Consider the following 20,802-nt stretch of genomic DNA (forward strand, 5'->3'; position numbering starts at 1 on the left):
TTATAAGCTCATCCTTCGGACGAGTCCAACCTAGTTTAAATGCGAACCCTAGGAAGGAGTGGTTCGTTCCTGTTTGTAATTGAACAGGTCCTTTACTGTAAAAGTTTAACGAGCCCAGTATAGGAGAAACTCGGCGTTTTTCAATTTTAGAGAGTCTGAAAAACTTAAGGAAACTCCACGTTGAACTTTTTCGTATATTTGTGTCCCTCAAGCCCGAAAAAGTATAAAATAATACCTGGGGGAACCGCTTGATCTTGCGACCAAGGAGTACTTTCATAATAGTATCGTTGACCTGAAAAGTAAAAAGCGATCAAAGACACGTCGTTTTATTTCCTTATCGAGTTTGAAACGACAAAAACCCGGCAATCTTTTCCTGATTTTACGGTCAGAAAAGAGCTAAAAGGGGACCGTCTTTTAATTCCGTTTTAACGAGTGAAAAAGAAACACTCGGCGATCTTTTCATGTTTTAGGAGTCAGAAAAGGGCTTAAAAGATGACTCTGAAATTTTGTTTGTGAAAAATTACAATTTCCCTTGAAATCCCTTCGTCCTGCACAAAAGCGACACATTACTCATACCTGTTTAAAATAGGCAAAAATACATTTGAAAACATCTTTTCATGGTAAAAAATGAACTAATTCATCCAAAAAACCTATAAAAAGACCTTTTACCATGTCATTTTTACCGTTTCACTGTTGAGGTTGAAAAAGGAGCTTTTGACAAGAAACTTCCCGTGGTTGCTGCGGAAAATCTGACCGTCGGAATCGAACGCCGCTTCACCGAGGTATTTTACACATCCCACTCTTCATTTTTATCCGTTTAGTTTTTTGTTTTTGGTCTCTGTTTCATTTTTTGGGGGGGTTTTGGGTTCAAAATGCGCCCCTCGGCGGACGCAGGTGCCCTTCGGGTGACCGCGTCCCCCGACTTTTTCTCACACGGGAAAAAGGTCTGGGGACGCAGTCCGCCTTCAGGCGAGCTGCGTCCGGACGCCCTGTGCTAAAAAGCCGGGGTGCGTCTTCCGCAAAGGGCGCATTTCAAAACCCTAACTCTCTCAAAAAACCACCAAATTTTCTCAAATTAATTTCTAATTGACTCTTTTGATGTGCAGGGCCCAAAACATGTTAGACTGGAGAGAGAGAGAGCACGTAGAAGACGATGAAGCTGCGATTAACCACCAACCCTCTCTGGATGCCTTAAGAACATGTGGATTGTACAAATATTGGACCATACCGGGCATGAGGGGCCAGGTAAGATTTTTGGAATGGCTAGTTGAGCGATGGAACGTTCAAGATCAATGCTTTTACATTGGAGGGCACCAGCTCGAGATAGAGCCCTCGGATGTATACTTTCTCACTGGCTTGCCAAACAGAGGTGAGCAACTCAACCTTGCGGGGACCAGGCCGGGTGGCCAATCCCTTGATGATCTCCGCGAGGAGTGGTGCAGACCAGGGACTCGCCATAAAAAGGGCGTGGAGATAAAGCACATCGCTCTGGCGGAACTTAGAGTTATTGCATTTACGGTCACTAGGATTTGTGGCGCGGCCGCCTTGCACATTGCTTCCGGATCCCAAATGCGGATGGCAGTTGACTGTTACCAAGGCACCATCTTCAACTGGTGCGAAGCTGTGTCGGCTCATATGAAGAGCCAACTAACCAAGGCAAAGAACGGACGACTAAAGACTTTTGGATATGGGCCTCTAGTCGTGAGCTTTGCCTTGGAGAGAGTTCCTATGCTGATCCCTCAGCAACTCACTGTTGATGACTTGGGTCCTCGGGAGCCAAAGCTTGTTCGATGGGTTGCGGTGATGGCCCGGCATCCTGACGAGGGTGCTGCAGTGGTTCGATTCTCAGACAGTTACTTCGACTGGCTAGAGGGCCAGCTTTTTGTGATACAAGACTTTCCATATGCCGGAATGGATTTCAGAGGTGATCCGGACATGGTTCTTCCACAGGGAGAACAATGGGATGACAGAGGTACTTTCATTTTCACAAGTTTTCTAATTATGTATTTTTTATTTTTCATATATATCGTCTCAAAGTAACAGTAAAATTTTAAAAATGCAGATGTTGGACCACAGCGTCCAGCCAATCTCCGGCCTTACGACAGACGACATCCAGCTGCACCGGCACCGGCCTTACAGGATGCGACAGCAGAAGTACTAGCCGATTTGGAGCATGATCTAGAGCGTCTCACGGCAGATATACCTGAGACTACTATGGATGACATTCCAATGAGGCTTCAGCGCTTCGTGGTTGCAGTCCCTGGACCGTTTAGGAGATTTCTGCGCAAGATAGCCCGCGCAGTGGTGTCGTACAGAGAGCACCACCAGTGATTGACTAGTCACTTTTGTAGTCACATGTGACATTTTTGACTTTTTGCACTATCATTTTGCCGATCATAAGGTGTGTTAAACCTATGATCGAAGACGATGTATATATTTTTGGACACACTTCTATCTATATCTATATATCACTATTATCGGCTTATCTTGTTTAACATGTATGATGAAATGTCTTTAAATTTACTTGCATGATTATTATAAATGTCTGTCCAACACTTGAGAAGCAATTGCATCTGCTAATGTATTCAAAGACCTTGGAATATGTTGATATTCAATGTAATCAAATTCACGTTCCAAGAGACGCACTCTCAAAAACAACCTTAATAACACAGGATTTCTAATGGCATAAACTCTATTAAGCTGTAATACAACAAGTTCAGAATCTAACCTCACTATCAAACGTCGAATTCCAAATGAAATAGATTCGGATAATAATTCAACCACTGCACTGTATTCTGCAATGTTATTCGTTGTTTGACCGAGGCTTACCCCATGCATAGAAACTAACTCGTCAGAGGGCGAATAGATAACCCAAGCTGCGGAAGAGATATTCCGTGTACTACGACAAGCACCATCAGCAAATCCAATGTATGTTTGGAGAGGCGTCGACATCTACAATATCAAGAGTAAAACCAAGATGAGCCAAAATAATGACGAAAACCACACTTGCTAAGCTAAAAAGGAAATCTAACCTATCTAAAAATTTCTCCATCCACCAATTTAAGCATAATACCTCTTTAGGTAAAGTCCATTTCTGGGTTTGCCCAAAGAGTCCCCATCAAAATCAACTAACTCATAAGCCCCTTTTGCTAGCTTTCGCTTTACAATGTAGGGCCCATGCCACATGGGAACGAATTTTCCAGCACCTAGCTTATCGTTTGCTTGATCATATAATAGTACTAGGTCTCCTTCCGAAAAACTTCGAGGGGTTACATTTTTATCGTACTGAGCTTTCATTCGTTTCGCGTGAGTCTCGATAGCTAAAGTAGCGTCACGTCGAGTCTCATCTAATTTAGCTAAGTATAACAACCGTTTCTCCTCTTCGGAAGTAGCTGGAAGTAATTCGACAGCCATTTGAAGTGATGGGATTTCGCACTCAATAGGTAACACAGCTTCTAAGCCATAAACTAGCTGAAAAGGGGTGAAACCTGTTGAATTTTTCACTGAAGTTCGATATGCCCATAGTGCCGAAAATAACATGTTATGCCAATTCGTTCGATGGATACCAATGATCCGTCGAATCATGACGACTAGAACTTTGTTGATTGACTCAACCAAACCGTTGGCTTGCGGATAATAAGGTGTAGAGCTATCGTGGCGCAAACCAAGCTGGCTTGTAAGTTCAGTCATCATGACATTTCGAAAATGGCTTCCATGGTCCGTAATGATTGCTTGTGGGACACCAAACCTAGTTATGATATGATTGAATACGAAAAGTGCAGCTGTCTTGCCGCTTGCGTCGAATGTAGGCATCGCCTCGGCCCACTTAGTAAAATAATCAACCGCAAGGATGATATACGCATGCCCCCCGGCCGAGTGAGGGTTACAAGTAATAAAGTCAATGCCCCATTTGGCGAATGGACCAGCGGCAATTATAGGGTGGAGAGGAGCAGGTGGAGCGCGCATCTTGCGATCAAACACTTGACAGTTGTGGCATTTTCTGACGGCAAGGATACAATCTTTAAACATAGACGGCCAGAAATAGCCAGCGCGCAACACCTTCTGAGCTGTGGCATACCCAGACATATGACCGCCACATGCTCCAGAGTGACAATCATTCAAAACTCTCTCAGCCTCATCGTGAGTTAAACAACGTCGAAAAACTAAGTCTGCCCCCAGGCGATAAAGTGTATCTCCAATAATTCTGTATTGCTGGGATTGAAACCGAATTTTTCGACGGTTTTCCTTGGAAGCTTCAGGCCGAAAGGTTTGGGTTTGGAGATAGATGATTATATCCCCATACCACGGATCTACAGTGCTAATAAGAAACAAAGATTCGTCCGCAATGGACTCCTCTGCCACAGTCTCTGTGTCAGCACTCGGGAAATCACACATCAATTCCGCGAAGACTAAAGATTTCTTAGACTTGGACTTCTCAAACTCCAAGTCGAACTCTTGCAGGATGACGATCCATTTAGAGTACTTGCCCCCTAGCAGTTGTTTTGTCAAGATATAAATCATAGGGTTGCAATCCGAAATAACAGTAGTTTTGCGGAGAAGAATGTAGTGACGAAAACGCTGGACAGCTTGAACGGCTGCCAGGGCCAATTTCTCCACATGCGAATATTTTAACTCAGTTGGATTTAAGGTTCTGCTAAGGTAATATATCACATGCTCTGCCTTGAATTCATCTTCTTGAACTAACACCATTCCAATGGTGGAATGCGAAGCTGCGAGGTATAAGAAGTAGTCCTGGTTGTAGTTGGGAGGATGCAATAACGGTGCATGGGTCAACGCGTGTTTCAGTGCATCAAAAGATTGTTGAGCAATCTCGTCCCAAAAGAATTGTACGTTCTGTTTCAACAACCGTGTAAAACCTTTAGTGACCTCGGCGTAGTTAGGGATGAATCGGCGTAAAAAGTTTGCTTTCCCTTGCAAACTTTGGAGTTGGCGCAAACTCGAAGGAGGAGGCAATTGGATGATAGCCTCGACTTTCGAGGGATCGACGCGAATGCCGGTTTTGGAAACAACAAATCCCAGCAATCGACCTGTTTCTATACAGAAAACACACTTGTGGGGATTCAACCGAATTCGATAATGCCTACACCTCATAAAGATTGCTCGTAAATGGACAAGGTGATCAGCTCGGTGTAAAGAATGAGCAGGCAAATCATCGAGATAGGGTTGCACAATGTGCTTGATGTCATGAAATGCATAAGACATGGCCCGTTGAAAAGTAGCACCGGCATTCTTAAGGCCAAAAGGTAATTTGCAATAAGCAAATGTCCCCCATGGACAAATGAATGCCGTTTTTGGTTGATCGGCAGGTAGAATATTGATTTGATTATACCCTGAGAAACCATCCATGAAGGAAAACATCTCACTTCCGGCACAATCATCAATAATTTGATCGATATAAGGCGTAGGATAGTTGTCTTTTGGACAAGCTCGATTGATATCCCTATAATCGATACAGATTCTTATTGTTCCTTGTTTTTTATTGACGGGAACAATATTCGATACCCAATCCGTTAACGGGATCGGATAAATGAAACCTGCTTTCAACAGCTTTTCGACTTCGGCTTTGATTGCAGCTGCTTTTCGAGGGTGAATCTGACGCAACCGTTGCCGAATGGGTTTAGCATCCGGGTAGGTTTTGATTTCATGAACAACAATGGCAGGATCGATTCCTGGCATTTCTTCGTAGGACCAGGCAAACACGTCGCGGAATTCTTGGAATAGGGCCTTGTAAGTTTCAATTTCTTCGTCAGTACATGCGGCACCTATATGAATGTTCTCCTTGATTCCGGGCTTCACTGAAATATCAATGGGAATAGTACGAGAAATATTCCCTAAATTCAGCTCTGAATCAGAATGTTTCGTTGGATCCTGAGCGTCTTTGACATATTCAGCGGTAAAGATAGATGAAAAATCATTTTCAAAGCATCATCCTTAGGTAAAAACGAAGATCTGTGATGGAGATCTTCCCATGGTAGATCATCTACACTTAGGATTTCGCGAAGTTGTTCGTCAGATGACACTTCTTCGGGAAACGTTATCCGTTCTAAGGGTGAGGTGAAAAGTGACTCTTCACTGACCACATTCATTTGGTCGGTTGAATGAAAGTCGGTAAAAGACATAAGAGCTTCATAAGCAATCTCATACGGACTCAACGGCATAACATCACCGAGTGAGTCTAGCTCAGAGTCAGAGGGAACATACCAAGGATCATCATAAATAATGTTTTCTGACGTGATCATATGAATTGTTGCGAACGAAGGGTCTGCATTGAGTGGAGGGAGAGGAAAAGTTCCCAGTAAACCGGAATCCTTAACTAAACCTACACCAATGTCCCTATAAGGGATTGTCGTTTTACCAACATGCTGGATAGTTTCTAAAGAGGTTGGGTCGGATGAAAAGTATGTCAGCTGATCAATAGTCACGATCTTACCGTTATGTGGAAACTTAATGACTCTGAAGACCGATGAAACGACCGCTGTCATAGCATATGACCAACTTCGACCCAAAAGAAGGTTGTAGTCTAGAGGGGCATCAACCACTTCCACATCCAGACTAACGGTTTTACCTTCGACCCCTATAGGCAATTCTTGTAGAATACCAAACGGACGGAACCCACGGCCATCAAAGGCCTTAAGGATGGTGGGGGATTGGTTCAACGAAGGAGAACCAAGCGATCTCCAACATTGAATCGACATAATACACGTAGAAGCTCCCTCATCAATCACAGTCCGATGAATAGGCCTGTTTTTGACTATCACTGGAATTTGGAAAGCCATTTGATGGGGGAGACGCGGTGTACTACTTTCTAGATCAAAGATCATTAGGTTCGGGTCCTGAACATCGACAGCTCCAATAGCCGACAAAAGCAATTTTCGTTGCGCTGGACATGATTGCAGCACTTCGAGTGCCGACATTGCTGAAGGTGAAACAGCTAAGTCTTCAACAATGTTGTAATTCTGGGCTGCTCTCGCATGTGGATTGAAAGCAGACCTTCGAAGTACACCCTTGGCGGGCGGCTTAATCACTAAGTCTGGGTTAGGTTTTTCGATCTGTAGTGGATCGGAACCAGGAGCTGAGGTTGATGGGTTAGAGTTAGAAGATTCTGCTTCTTTACCATCAACAGGAGCCTTACTACCATAATCTTGCGATCGAGTCGCAATCCTGACATGAGACATCATCAAAATGGGTTCTTCACTGGCATTCGAAGAAGAACCTATCATCTTATTTTCCTGCTCGGGAATGGATTCTTTAACACAGCAGGAGTCGGAGAACCTTTAACTATTTTCACTACCTCGGCCCGATGAGGGCAGTCTCTCGTAAAATGATCTTCTTCACAAATGAGACAAGGATAACGAGGTTTGCGCTTTTCGTCATTGGTTTCCGACTTTTCCGTTTTCTCCTTTGGAGCCTTGTCTGCTTTAGCCTTCTTCTTTCCTTTCTTCTTTCCACCGTTTTTGGATTTGGCCGTAGATGACTCTACAGCGTGAATGTCGGCGGTAAGTTCAGGAGGAGAAGACTCTCCTGTCGGAGAATCAGGCAAAGTGATAATTGGAGTATTGGAGGTCTTGGAAGACTTCTTCTTACTCTTCGTAGTCACGATACCGATCATACCATCAGCGGCATGAGATCCCGAAGGAGCAGCAGCGATTTGGTTTGACTTTGGAAGATCCGGAATTTTCTCGTGTAACGTACCCGACTGAGTGTAAACTAAGTCAAGGTATTGTGCCTGAGCAATGACTTGCTCCTCAGTAACTACGCCGGCCTTAGCTACATCTTCAGTAATTCTTGGTAATAATGATTTTACAAACCATTCAGCTAAAATTTGGTCCGGGATAAAAACTTTCACTAATCTCCTTCGACGTCTCCACTCATGGATGTGATCAGAAATGTACGTGGATGTCGATTGTTTTAGCGAAGTTAATAATTCCGTACCATTATCGTATCTGACTGGTAACTGAAAATGAGTTAAGAATGAAGTAGCTAACTGGCTAAAGTTGTAAAAAGAAGCCCGTGGCAACTCAATGTACCACTTGGCTGCGAGACCAATGAGTGTACGCTGGAAAAGACGTAAGCGGATAGAATCATCTGAGATGGAATTTGATGCACACCAGAGGTGGTAAGTCATCACGTGATTAGACGGATCCTCTCCAGACTTACCTTCGAACTTGGGTATATCGCTGGGCAACTTATTTGGCATTGGCGGCCAGAACGGAAGATATTGAATTGGATCGTTCGTTAGGCGCGTCAAGTCGGGTAAATCTAAAGTCGCAATAAATGGTAACTGCCGGTTAGGATCTCTGAAACTCTGAGTCACAATACCAGCCCCAGGAGGAGGATATCCAGGATAACTAGGAACAGGATTCGCATTGGGGATATTATATCCTCCTGGAAAACCAGGATTAACCGGACCGTACTGGGGTTGTTGAGGTGGTTGATAATTGTACCCAGGATACGGTTGATACTGGTAAACCGGTTGTTGGGCAGCTTGCCCAGGTTGATACTGTCCCTGGTACGGAGGTTGAACAAATTGAGGTTGAGTAGTAACAACCGTACTTGTACCAGGTTGACCTGCAGGCATCTGGACTGTGGTTTGAACCGTGGGTCCAGACAACGGTACAGATGTCTGAGGAGCGGTTACAGGGACAGTAGAAACCGGAGCTGCCGATACTCCAGATGTAAGCATGGTAGATGAAGCGGTAGTTGCTGCAGCCGTGTGAGGTGGAGTACTCGGTGCAATTGGCGGCTGAGTAACTACAGAAGTTACAGGGGTCTGAACACTTGACTGGACAGGTTGCGGTTGCTGGGGTGGACCAGGAACTGCAGGTTGTCCTGCTTGAGGTACCGACTGTATACTTGGTTGCGACATCTGTTGACCCTGTGACGGATCCCATGTTAACATTCCAGGGTATTGACTCGTAACAGGTTGAGGATACTGAGATCCATAGCCGTATTGAGGATAGGGTTGATAACTGTAAGGTGTAGTCCCATATGATTGCCCTTGAGGTGGTTGATAACCTTGACCAGGGTATTGACCCGTAGGTTGATAACCTTGAGGTAAATACGAATACTGGGGTTGACCTTGACCTTGAGGTTGGTATCCTTGAGGTTGATACCCTTGGGGTTGATACCCTTGGGGTTGCCATCCTTGAGGTTGCCATCCTTGAGGTTGATACTGATACTGAGGTTGACTTTGGGGTACGTATTGAGGCTGGGGTTGATACCCTTGGGGTTGATACCCTTGAGGTTGCCCCCCAGTCACAAATGAAGTACCTTGAGGTTGCCCCCCAGGCATTAACGAAGGTTGCCCCCCAGGCGGTAATTGGCCACCTTGAGGTTGGTTAATGGGAGTTGAACCTGACATCATATAAACTTCACCTATACTCAATGGTACATTACCACTGTTTCCAACTAATAACCCATGATCAACAGGTTGAGGAGATGCTCCCGCAAAGGTACCAGAAAGTGACTGATACCCAGTAGGAACAGAAGGACCGCCATGTAAAAATGATTCAGGACTTTGTGAAAACACAGATGACTGACCAGACATATTTACAGGAGAATGAATTCCTCTAGGTGGAACCGGAGTACGAGGTGTAGAAAAACCTACTGAGTTGTCTAAAAAATTGGTTAATGCAAGGTACCAAGATTCACTTCTAGGAGGACTGTAAAAGATGGATTCACGCTCCCTTAGATCAAGGGTAATTAGATCTTCAGAATCAGAAACGCCTATTTCTTCCTCTGGAACAAGTTCTTCTATAGCAATTAATCCAACAGGAAGATTTTCGGTGATAATTCTTTCTATTCTTGGTGAATCAGGAACACTAGGAGTTGGAGTAACAGGTTCTGAAATTTCAGGTTCTTCGCCTGTTTCACTGGCAGATGAAAAACTACCAGCAAGCTCGGAAACTGTAACAGCTTCGGGATTGTAACCTGTTTCTAATCTTTGGTAATCTGGATGGACTACCAAAGAAGATTCTCCTTCTTCAGGTGAACCTACTCTACTGCCACTAGGAGGAGTTACAAGGACCTTTAACCCTTCTAAATGACCCGGAATGTCTTCAGGAGATTCACCCGCGATTTACGGAGTTTTCTTAACAAATCTATCCCGGTAACAATCTCAGGAGACTTGCCCCGAAGTCTACGGGACTGTCTCGGTAATTCCGCCACAATTAAAGATTTTAACTACAACACACGAAATCAAAGTAAAAAATTTCAAATCAAACCACCTAAAGTCTTCTAAAGAACCAATCAAATTTGAAGCACACGCCTAAATAATCTAGAGCGTCAAACCACACACAAACAGTAGTCTTCCGGACCAAAAGCGCTAGTTGGTGATTAGGCCCAACCTCGCAGGATTCAGTACAGAAATAGTGGGTGGAACAGTTACCCCGGCAACCTGCTTAATGAATAGACTGGACCAAGTTCCTCCACTTTAACCGTCTCGAAGTGAAGCGAACCCCCCAGAAAATCCAAGTGAGTATAACCGACGTCTGCTCCAGGTACAGTGGGACCTTCCCTCCACCGTCACCTTGGGTAGAATCCTAGATATTATGGCCACTAAGGTTACCAATCACAACAATTACACCTGGGGGAACAGTCTAAACTCCGACAGCACGCAAGGGCAGAGTAGCAAGCTCCAATCCCCTTACCGGCTCCTTGACAACAATCCAAGGTTTACCGATAAGTGACCCCTGGCTCCTCGACAATGGTTAATCCGAGGTTTACCGTTTGTAATACGTACTGCCTGGCGTCGTTCCCAACGAGGGAGGAATGATCCCCTCACTGGTTCGGACACGAGCTCGTGTTTCTCCTTTAAGAGGAGCTTTCCCAGAATGTAACTGAAACAATTGGATTTGTTCTACTCAAGATAGACTATCTGTTTGGTTTTGTAGTCTTGGAGAGTTAAGTACTCACCTACTCCAAGACCCTAGCCTAAGCTATGTTGGTGCTTCAGAGCCCTAGAAAAATAAAGATTACTAGATTGATTTTAATTTAAGCGTTACTTTTAAGGTTGTTTCTTAAGTCAAAAGGTGATGGAAGTGAAACTAGTGGTGTGTTGACTCGACTCGAAACCACTACAAAATGCACCTAAAATGATTTATCCACTACTTTACTTTTTCGATGAATTGCTTAACTAAAAAGTTGAGAGAATGCAATCCTTATAAAAGCAACTTCTTAATTGAAGACAATCAAAGAAACAATTCGTTTTTCTTTTCCAAGCATAAAAACATAACTTCTCTTTACATGCACGAAAAAACTCTTTTCTTCTTTTGAAAACAAAAAGCTACTTGAAACAAGACTTTTAAGAAGATGTTTTTGTATTTTTCTTTTAATAAAGCAAATAAATCTAATATAACCAAAAATCAATCTTAACAACTCTTAAAATCTATGAAAATGCACTCATAAGCAAACTAAAGGCAAATTTACTCTAAGCAATCTTAACGAGGCCAAAACTAACAATGATTATTTCTAAGGTGTTTTACTTGATCACAATCAAATCAAGGACTAGCTTATTGCAGAACCAAAAACTAGTCAAAACAAAATTCTAATCTTTTTGTCCTTTTTGAAAATGGAAATCAATACTTTAAAAACAAGCAATTCGAAATTTGACCCAAAACAACTCAAATGACAAGTTGCTCAAACAAGGAGACTTTACGGCAGGCTCAACTTCTAAGAAGGTTGACTAACCAGAGATATCTAAGGCTGGACAACTTTCTAAGCTCAAAGTCACTACAAAGCCTTACCAAAAATCAAACCCTAGGTCTAAACTTCGTTGAAAACCACTAAAACACTCAAAGCTCACAAAACGAGTTCAGGTGAGAATTCTTGACAGGGTACTAAAGGATCTGGGCAGAAAACACTAAGAAAAAACAAAATCTAAAAGTAATTTAAGGCAAAAATGGAATTTTCTTAACTTTTACAGGAAGACGCAGGCCAGCCGTTGTCACAGGTGCGGCCCCGCACTGTGCAGTCGACAACAGCGCGTCCAAGGACGCACTGTGCAGCACACAGAGACTGCGTCTTTCTGGAAAAAGGAAGAAAAACTAAAGCCAACTAAAGCTACAGCTAAGCCACCCAAATACTAATTCTCACAGTCAAAAACCAGAAAATAAAAATGATTTTCTCAAAGCAAAGTTCATATAAAGGAAAAGACTCTCTCATTAATGGATTCCCCAGCGGAGTCGCCAATTTGTCACACGGAATCTGTCAAGGGTGCGGACACGACTGACCTTCCTAGAAGTCTAAGACATTCTAATGACAAACAAGACAAAATGGAGTGATCTTTCTCTAAATACACCTTTTACAACATGAAAACTACAAGTGTTTAGGCTTACCTTATTCCAAAACGCTGTTGTTGAAGTCCGTTCTTGACGATCCGGATGAGCTCCTCCTTCAAGTCAATTCCTGCAACCACAAACAATCAAACAATTACCAAGCACTTGCATTTCATATAATAAAACATATATTCAACATGCAGACCAAGGAACACATGAAATAACTCATTAACACAAGCTATTGAGAAAAATAAACCAGTTTGTATTAATAACGAAACAAAGAAACTCTTACAACCTGGCCTTGGTGTTGTGCAAGTTCCTCCCAGGGTCCATCAAGGGTTTTCCTCTACTTTGACAAAGCTCACCCTCTCCCAAGTAGAATCAAGTGAAGACAATCTCTCCTCACAAAGGCTCTAATGGAAGACCTAAATCCTGCAGCATTTACCCAAAGAAAATGTATAGCTCCAACCTCTTCTCCTTCTGGCTCAATGCCTTCATTTATAGTGCTGTAAAGAGGTTATTCAGGTCCACTATCAATGGGATCATCCCCCTCTATGGGTGGGATAGCTCCCTTATTGATGGGATAAGTTCCCCCTTAATAGAGATACATGAACCAACTGGAGGCGCATCCATTTCATCAAACCGACCTCTAGAATGTTCTAGAAGTAACCACAAGTAACTTTTTCAAGATAAAACTCGCGCATTTTGCCTTTTACAGAGGGACGCACCTGTCCCTTAACATACAGAGCGTCCATGGACGCAGATTTTGTGAACATGGTCAGCGTCCCCGCAGGTAAGGCTAGAGAGAACCTGCGACCCCAGAGATAAACATGATTTTTACAAGACTTTCTCTCTTCTTTGAGTTTGAGATGGATAACAGAGGCATGAGACTTGCCTAAGAGGGTAGCATGACTTGTTGATTGGAGCCATACTAACTGTAAGTAGTCAAGGTGACATTTTTTAGTGTAACACCTATAAGGTTGACACCACAACAATTGGAAGAAAAAAGAGCAAAAAGGCTTTGTTATAGTTGTGATATCAAATACACTAAAGGTCATAAGTGTGCTGAGAAGAAACTATTCTACATAGATTGTGAAGAGGAAGAAGAAAAGGAGCAAGAAAGGTCAAAAGAACACGATATGCTCTAGGAACAAAGCATATAAGGAACTTTATATTTGGAACCAAATCAGTTTGTATGGTATCAATGGCTTTGCTCTCGTAAAAAATTTATCACTTGGGCAATTTTTACGGAAGAATTGATAGCACATTATGAGGATACAAAAAACAACACTTTTTTTAGCCAATTGATAAGTCTCAAACAAAAGGGTTCAATAATGGAGCACATTGAGGAGTTCCAAAAATTGAACATAAGGGTAAAAGATATTCCAGAGGAGCATAGGATTGATGTGTTCATAGGGTCTTTAAAGGATAATATCCAACATGATGTTCGCCTTTGGGAACCTGATTCATTAGAGAAGGCATTCAGGTTAGCAAGAAAAATGGAAAGCAAAATTATGGCAACCAGGAAGCATACCACTCACAACTATAAAGACGGAAGTGTTGTTGCCCCTAGTCTTCCACAACCTATAAGGTTGACACCACAACAATTGGAAGAAAAAAGAGCAAAAGGGCTTTGTTATAGTTGTGATAGCAAATACACTAAAGGTCATAAGTGTGCTGAGAAGAAATTATTCTACATAGATTGTGAAGAGGAAGAAGAAAAGGAGCAAGAAAGGTCAAAAGAAGAGGATATACTCCAGGAACAAAGCCTAGATGAAGAACAAATAAATCCAACCATATCTTGTAATGCATTGGCGGGAATTACCACTCCTCAAACCATCAAGATAGAAGGACAAATCAAGAAGAAAAAGGTAATAGTGTTGATTGATTCAGGAAGCACCCACAATTTTATTCATTGTAGGGTAGCAAAAGAATTGAATTGCTTCCTATATCCAGCACCAGAGTGTCAAGTGATGATTGCAAATGGAGGAACAATAAATTGCTCTGGAAAGTGCCATAATATCAAGCTATCCATGGGAGAATATGTATTGACTAGCCCAATGCTTTCCATTCCAATGGGAGGTGCTGATGTTGTACTAGGAGTCCAATGGCTACAATCCTTGGGTACAATAGCTTTTAATTTTCAAGAACTTTTCATCAAATTTTCTACGGAAGGAAAGGAAGTTGAATTAAGGGGTATTGCAGGGAAACCAGGAAAGATAATCAGCTCTAATGGTATGACAAAGCTTCTAAAAAAGGAGCAAAGAGGTGTAATTGCACAATTATGTTCGCTAGATGTTTCCACATTGGAATCATCTATTTCTCCAGATCTCCAAAAAGTCCTGGACAATCATTCCAAGGTATTTGAGACTCCCAAAGGTCTCCCACCTATGCGTGATCATGATCATGCTATTCATCTGATTCCAGGAAGTGTTCCTCCAAACATCAGGCCGTACAGATATCCCTATGTCCAAAAAAGTGAAATTGAACGTATGGTTGCAGAAATGCTAGAGGCTGGTATAATTCAACCGAGTCAAAGTTCTTTCTCTGCTCCAGTAGTATTGGTGCACAAGAAGGATGGATCATGGCGCATGTGTCCGGATTATAGGGAGCTCAACAAGCTCACTATTAAAGATAAGTTCCCCATTCCTGTCATTGATGAATTACTGGATGAATTGCATGGATCAATTTACTTCACCAAGTTGGATCTTCGTTCAGGATATCATCAAATCAGAATGAAGATTGAAGACATTCCGAAAATGGCATTTAGAACTCATGAGGGTCATTATGAATTTTTGGTCATGCCTTTTGGCCTTACCAATGCACCTTCAACATTTCAAGGTTTGATGAATTCAATTTTCAAACCATTCCTTAGAAAATTTGTGTTAGTATTTTTTGATGATATACTAATCTACAGCAAGTCTTGGAAGGATCATGTTGAACATGTTGACAGGGTGCTACAACTATTGGAGGAGAAACAATTATATGCAAAAAGATCCAAATGTTTCTTTGGAGTCCAGGAGGTGGAATATTTGGGTCATATTGTATCTCATGAAGGAGTTAAGGTAGACCCTAGCAAAATTAAAGCCATTAAGGAATGGAAAATCCCCACATCCATAAAGCATCTGCGAGGATTTCTTGGGTTGACAGGGTATTATCGCAAGTTTGTTAAGAATTATGGGAGAATAGCAGCACCTCTAACAACATTATTGAAGAAAGATGCATTTTCATGGACTCCGGAAGCAACAAAGGCCTTTGAACATCTTAAAGAGGCAATGTGCCAAGCACCGGTCTTAGCTACACCGGACTTCACAAAAACCTTTATTGTGGAATGTGATGCTTCAGGAAATGGAATTGGTGTTGTTCTAATGCAAGATGAAAGACCCATTGCTTTTGAAAGTCGTCCAATCAAGGGAAAGTTTTTAAGCAAAGCTATTTATGAGAAGGAAATGTTGGCAATACTCCATGCACTTAAGAAATGGCGACCCTACCTAATGGGAAGACACTTCAAGGTAAAAACGGATCATGATAGCCTTAAATACTTTTTAGAACAAAGATTATCCTCTGAAGAGCAACAAAAGTGGGTCACAAAGATGTTGGGTTATGACTTTGAAATCATCTACAAAAAAGGGAAGCAAAATGTGGTGGCAGATGCACTCTCAAGAAAGGATGAGGATGTGGAAGCATTGTTGTGCGCCATTTCTATTATCCAACCAGATTGGATAAATGAAGCAAGGGAGGAATGGAAGAATGACGAAGAAGTGTGGGCACTTATTCGAAAGCTACAACAAGATTCCAGTACGTCTGATACATTTAGCTGGAAAAATGATTCGTTATGGTACAAAGATCGCTTATACCTCTGTAAGAATTCCCAGCTAAAACAAAAGATTCTTATGGAATTGCACACTTCTCCCTTAGGAGGGCACTCAGGATTTTTAAAAACTTACCACAGGGTTAAGAAGGAATTTTTTGGGATGGCCTTAAATCAGATATTCAAAAGTTTGTGGCAGAATGTTTGGTTTGCCAACAAAATAAAGTTGAAACAATTAAGACACCGGGTCTATTACAACCTTTATCCATTCCAAGCCAACGTTGGGAGGAGGTTTCAATGGATTTTATCACAGGTTTACCCAAGTCTGAGGGAAAGAGTGTCATCATGGTGGTAGTTGACAGACTTACCAAGTATGCACACTTTTGTGCATTATCACATCCATTTAAAGCCAGTACAGTTTCTACTGCATTTATGGAAACAATTCAAAAGCTACATGGAAACCCAAAGATTATTGTAAGTGACAGAGATCCCATTTTCACTGGAAATTTTTGGACAAAATTATTTTCTTGTCTTGGTACTCAGTTAGCTCATAGCTCATCTTATCATCCTCAATCTGATGGGCAAACTGAGATAGTAAACAAATGTTTGGAAGGATATCTTCGTTGCTTTGTATCTGATAAACAGACACAATGGGTCAAATGGTTGCCTCTGGCTGAATGGTGGTATAACACTTCCTTTCATACAGCAACAAAAATGACCCCATTTATGGCACTTTATGGGTATCAACCACCATCCATCACATCATATTTAAGAGAAAATTCTAAGGTTCAGGCAGTGGAACATCACATCGAACATCAACAACAAGTCCTCCAACTCTTAAAGGATAACCTCGTGTTGGCACAGAATAGAATGAAACAACAGGCAGATCAACATCGCAGTGAAAGAAGTTTTGATGTAGGTGATTGGGTATTCCTACGGCTACAACCATATAAGCAAATGTCCCTCAAGCAAGCTAAGAAGGATAATAAATTATCACCAAAGTATTATGGTCCGTACAAGGTGTTGCAAAAGATTGGTACTATGGCATACAAATTGGAGCTTCCTGCAGCTTCTCGATTGCACCCAGTTTTCCATGTTTCATGCTTAAAGAAGGTTATAGGCGACAAGCTCCCAGTTCAAACAATATTTCCAGAACTTGACGAGGAAGGAAAAATTATATTGGAACCGGAAGCAGTCACAGAAACAAGAACTCGACAGCTACGAAATCGATCAATTTCAGAGTACCTTATCAAGTGGAAGAACTTATCCGCTGAAGATTCCACATGGGAGGATGAGAATTTTATGCAGAAAATATCCAGAACTACTCAAGCATTGAGGACAACACTTTTTTGAAGGAGAGGGGCATGTTGGGTCCCTATAATACTAGTGATTACCCCATTACTATTGTAGTTATACCCCTTATTTATATTGTTGTGCCCCCATTGCCCCCATATTGTTATTAATTTGCCCATAGAATCCCTCTATTGTTATTTTTGTGGCTTTATATTATTATTGTTAGGTCGGCTGGATTATATTGTGACTCCTTAGACTCCTATATATAGAAAGGAGGTTTTGTCATTTGAATCATCCAAGAATTGTTCATTTATGTAATGTAAAGGAGGTTACCCCCTCGAAGAGGCTGAATTCTAAGGCGTTGATCTATCTTTTCTATCTTTTCTTGAGTTGGTTTCATAACACAGAACTCTCATCTTTCTAATGTTTTAAGTCTTGTTAATTTAAGCATGTGCATTGTCTACTTCATATATTCTCCATTGTGATCCCCCAACAGAGCCAAAACTCTCCTCTTTCTAATGTTTTTAGTCTTGTTAATCTAAGCATGTGAATTTTAGTGTGAAAGTAAGCTTATTTAATTATACTCTTAAAATTCTCTGAGAGTCAATTGTACAATACTTAACTGAATTCAATTAGTATCTCTATAAATGGTTCAGCTTATGTATTTCTTTGGTTTGTTGTTATCTTTGTCTGGGTTCTGGTTTGATGTTATCTTTTTCACGTGGTTAGGGTTGGTTTGATGTTATCTTTGTGATAGTGTGAGATTTTGGATTTGTCAACAAATTTTTCTGAAGCATCTATAAAGAACCACGAATGAATTATTTTCTTGGGAAGCCTCAAATACATTGTCAAGAACATTTCAAATACCAATGAATAATGAACAAATAGTGATCAAACATAGACTACAGAATGCTACATAAGATAAAGTAATTAGCTCAAAATCCCCCATGGTAAGGCGATACTAACACATTGCAAAACTTTACAAAGGGAGAAACTAGAGGTTTCCATTTATTATTTTGTAAGGAAATGTTAAAACAACACATGCGTGGCTCTTGAAATTATAGAAAAGAACGTAACAAATTAGGTGGAGAAACTTTCCCTACTCCAACTTCAGAGGGTAATGTCAATGCTATATATTGTAAAAAACGGAAATGCATATTGTTGTCTTGAGAAAAAATTTAATGCAACCTTTCACACATAGAGAGATGGACTGTCAAACTACAGTGGTAATTAGATAGCACGAGCTATATAAAGAGATGGTAATTACATAGTCAAAGATAGCCAGTGAGTCTTTCTATCTAGATTATGTCCATATAACAGTAACGTAGAATTTCTACCAAATTACTTATGATACAAAGCACCATTGTTGTCTCTACATGTTGGTTATTTCATATATATTGTTTTCATTGTCAACTGAGTTTCCTTGTTAGATTATAGATATAGACACAAAGCCCTTAACATTACATTGTCTTTGGCATTTAAACCAAAATATTTGGATTAATTCTTTGTATGATGGTTATTCCAGATCTATCGTTGCATTATCAACCCAGATTCGTTATTAGATATATTCACATTTCATTTCCTTTAGAATTTAAATTTTAAATTAAGACTCAACATTGTCTTTGGCATTAAAACCAAAAGATTTGGGAAAACTAGCCACGAATCTTGCAGTTATGATAGAATTAATTTTGGACTACCATGACAGAAACTTAGAAAAACTAAAGTGAATCCTTCAACAAAACTTAGATTAATGAATGTATAAATAATAAAAAATTGAGCTTACATAGATCCAAAGAATGACACACTTTGGAATGTTTTTCCAAGCACTAGAAAAAGAACAAAAATCCTCAATCTTTAAAAGCCAATAGCTAGAGTGTGTAACCAGCATGGTTGCAACCTTTATAAATGAAATATTCCCACCTTAACTGGGGATATTTACCTCTTTTGAGCTCTATCCTTCACCTCCTTGCCTCTACAGTAGTTTCAGTTTAGTTCTTTTACATTGGCATTTGGTCATGAAGATAATTTGAAATCTTAGTGTCAAACAAAGATTCATCTGAAACACTCAGATGAAGAAAACCTGTAAAGACAATATCCTGTGTAGACATCACACCATCCTTCTCAAACCCAAATGTGTACTTAGGGTTAAAATCAAACATTTCCCTTCCAAGCCTATGTGACTTGTCATACAATGAGACTAAAGCTAAACTACTAGAAAATATCTCAGAATTCTCATAAACATCACATCTTTGAAAATCATCACATGAAGTAGTTGTTTTTGTTTCTCTTCTGGTATCTGAATGAGCTGATGATGGTCAAGATGTGTAAGGCATGTTTTTCTCTTTCCTTTTCTAAAGGCACAACACCAATTGAAGGATTCATTATTGAAGTAGATATATTCACATCTAGGAAATTCTTTCCCATGAAAAAACTTTGTGTTGAAAAAAAATTCTCCTCGTGCAAAAGAATTAAATGCATCTAGACCATGGTTAATGTCAAAATGAGAAATGCAACTCTTCTAGCCATTAGATCCCTTGGAAACCATGATCTCTCACAGAATAGTGAGGGTGCTTAGTGTCATTGTTACATATATGTCATCTTTCACTTGTGGGAGACTCGTAATATAACTTTCAAGCTGCTAGGGTAAGCAGTGTTGTTGCTGAACTTGAACATTCTACACAGAATTTTGTAAGTAGACAGAGGAGAATGGAAATTGAGATGAAGTTGAATCCCAACTATTAGCCTTTGGAATTTTCACAAGCCTCTCATACCCTGTTAGAACTTCTGAAAACCTGACCCCAGAATTATTTTCTAGGCATGTTTTTGAGGTAATTTTTATATTCTCCATGGGATTGAATGACTGAAAGGATCCACCCTGGTAAAAATTCTCATGGGGCTGATAGTCCATCGATACCTGTAATTTCTCCAGAGTTGGAGTAGACAAAGTGTTATATTTCCTTAAAAGTGCAGGATCTTCCATGCCCTGTAAAAACAAGAAATGCTAGTCATCTTGATGTCAATGACTCTCTCCATCTTATGTGAAAGCTCGAATAAGAATATAGATGAATTTGAAGCATACCAAAGCTGACAACCATTGAGCTGATAACATTTCCATCTTCATAGTCTGAGATTTTGGATTTGTCAATGAAGTTCTTTGAAGCATCTATAAAAAACCATGGATGAATTATTGTCTTGGGAAGCCTCAGATACATTGTCAAGAACATTTCAAATACCAACGAAGAATGAAAAAATAGTTATCAAACATAGACTACTTAATGCTACATAGGCTAAAGTAATTAATTGAAAATCCCCCATGGTAAGGCGATACTAACACATTGCAAAACTTTACAAATGGAGAAACCATAGGTTTCCATTTATTATTTTGTAAGTAATTGTTAAAAC

At 40.7% G+C, this 20,802-nt stretch overlaps 1 pseudogene; it reads right to left on the bottom strand.

The window, feature by feature from the left end:
- Positions 1-19,659: 19,659 nt before the first annotated feature.
- Positions 19,660-20,563, bottom strand: LOC149202842 (uncharacterized; annotated as a pseudogene).
- Between the last annotated feature and the right edge of the window lie 239 nt (positions 20,564-20,802).

Source organism: Pinus tabuliformis, chromosome 2_1 (assembly GCF_031772625.1).
Source record: "Pinus tabuliformis cultivar Carrire ecotype Pingquan chromosome 2_1, CPIR1, whole genome shotgun sequence".
Taxonomy (NCBI): domain Eukaryota; kingdom Viridiplantae; phylum Streptophyta; class Pinopsida; order Pinales; family Pinaceae; genus Pinus; species Pinus tabuliformis.